Raw genomic sequence first — 2,664 nt, 5'->3', positions numbered from 1 at the left:
CCTACACCCGTGCGTTGCAGCGGGAGAAAAATATGATATCCAATGGCCATGATCATATTTTGCTGCATCATCGTGATATATTATCACTCTAAATTTTATGAAATCATTATTTTTTTAACTAGTGAGCATATTTGAAATCGTGAACATTTTTCAAATTCATGAACACTTTACAAATTCTCGAACCTTTTCTAAAATCAAGAACAGTTTTTGAATTCATGAACATTTTATACTATTTGCAAACATTTCTTTAAAATTATGAACATCTTTTTTAACATTCGTCTTGAATCGGCTAACATTTCTAGAATGGACGAACATTGTTTTGGAAATTGGTGGAACAATTTTTGAAATTCACGAACATTTTTGGATTTAACGAACATTTTTTGAAATGTGCGATCTTTTTTGAATTAGTGAAACTTTTATGAATGAATAAACTATTTTGTTAGTCACGGACAGTTTTTGAACTTTTAGGATATTTCTTCATTCATGAACATTTAATACTATTTGCAAACATTTTTTCAACAATCCTCTTGAATTGGCTAAAAAAATTAGAATGGACCAGCATTGTTTTGGAAATTGATGGAACGATTTTTGAAATTCATGCACATATTTATTATTTAACAAACATTTTTTTAAATTTGTGATCATTTTTGAAATAGTGAACATTTTATGAATAAATAAACTATTTTGTTAGTCATGGACAGTTTTTGAATTTTTAGGATATTTTTTCATTCATGAACATTTTTTGAGTTTGCGAAATTTTGTTCACTTTCACTAACATATTAGAATACACGAACTTTAAAAAACTCATGAACATTTCTTGATTTCGAGAACATTTGTTTTCATAATTTTGAACATTTTTTGAATAAGAAATTTTTTATTAAGTCGCAAACATTTATTGAATCCACAGACATTTATAAGTTATGAAATATTTTATTTAAAAATTATCCTTTTTAATATTTTTATAAATTTTTGAAGTCTCAAATTATTTAAAGTAGAATAAAACGAAAATAAAAATAAAATGGAAAAATAAAAAATAAAAATGAAAAATCGTTGTGTTTCTTCTCCAAGTGTGCAGAGCGCAGTATAGGAGGACCCTACCGCATTGTCCGGCCCAGGCGGAGGATTTCCCTGTCTGAAACGTTTATTGTTACTTATAGGTGGCACTATTTCTCAAAAAAAAAACTTGTAGGTGGCATTGATGGGTTATATTCTGCAACTTTGAGGCTAATAATTTTCAGAAGGTACCGCAAGAAACAAAAAGCTCTTTTTTTTAGGTTAACAAAAAGCTCTTTTATTATTATATGTGTGTTTGAAAAATATATATATATATCTTTTTTCTTCTTTTCGATGTTTATATTTCTTTTCAAGATTTTTTAATTTCCAAATATTTATTCAGAACAAAAAAAATCATTGTTTTGAAAATATTCACATTTTTCAAACAATGTTCATAGTTTCAAAATTTTGTATCGTATTCAAAAAATGTTCTATTTTCAAATTTATGTTCACAATTCAAAACAAACTGAAAACTTCCAAATTTTTTGTTCATGTTTTCGAAAATGATTGCAATTCCAAAAAACTGTTGGGAATATGAAAAAATGTTTGTGTTTTTAAAAAGTATTAGAGTTTAAAAAAATTCGGGTTCTATTTTTTTTTCAAAATTGTTTGGAATTTCTAAATATATTCGTTTTTTCAAGAAAATGTTCAAATTCGTGATTCTTAAAAAATGTTCTCATTTTCACAAATTCAAGAATGTTCCTGTTCTCAAAATTTGTTCACAAATAAAAAATGTTCCTGTACTCAAAATGTGTTCACAAAGTTAAAATGTTCCTTTTTTGAAAGAAAAATTCACAAATTCACAAATTGTTCACATTTTTTCAAAACTTGTTCATGATTGTGAGAAACTATTCAGGATTTGAAAAAATGTTCCTGTTTTTCAAGATTTGTTCACAATTTCAAAAAAATATGTTCCTTTTTTAATTTTATATTCATAATTCAAAAATTGTTCACTTTTTTCAAAAACTTGTTCGTCTTCATTAAAATTGGGTGGAGTTTTGGAAGTCGTGTTTTTCAAAATTTGTCCGCAACTTCAAAAGTGTTCCTATTTTTGAAATTTGGATACAAATCCGAAATTTTTTCACATTTTTTGAAAACTTGTGTGTGTTTTCTCAAAAATGTTTGGAATTTTTTTAAAAAATATTCAGATTTTTCAAGAAATGATTGAAAAAGGAAAAATAATCGGATCTGCCGATGTGGCTAATTCTAAAGAATCTGTGTTCCCTTTTCACCATGAACATGAATCAGCCACAGTGGCTAGCTACATGTGTCCACTAGAGCGTGATCGTGAGCTTGAATTCTAGCTGATACGCTGCGTTTTTCTCTGATTTTTTACACCTTGCAGCCTGCGTGGGTCGGTCCAGTCGGGGCAGTGCCCTGTACGAAGCCTCGACATTCTATCGCAGAATGCAGCAGATAGGAGGTCTCGCAATTACCCTTCACTATGTCTCAAAATTCTCTAAAAAAATGTAGTAAAAAAACCCTTCACTATGTTCTAAAAAAGAGCAAATACCCTTCGCTAAAAAAACCAGCTTGTTTCTATAAAACACAGCAGCAAATACCCATCTTTGGAAGAATCAAGAGCTCGCAGACTTCTCTCTCTCTCTAAAA

This window comes from Triticum aestivum, chromosome 7A, assembly GCF_018294505.1.
Source record: "Triticum aestivum cultivar Chinese Spring chromosome 7A, IWGSC CS RefSeq v2.1, whole genome shotgun sequence".
Taxonomy (NCBI): Eukaryota; Viridiplantae; Streptophyta; class Magnoliopsida; order Poales; family Poaceae; genus Triticum; species Triticum aestivum.
This window is presented reverse-complemented; position numbering follows the sequence as displayed.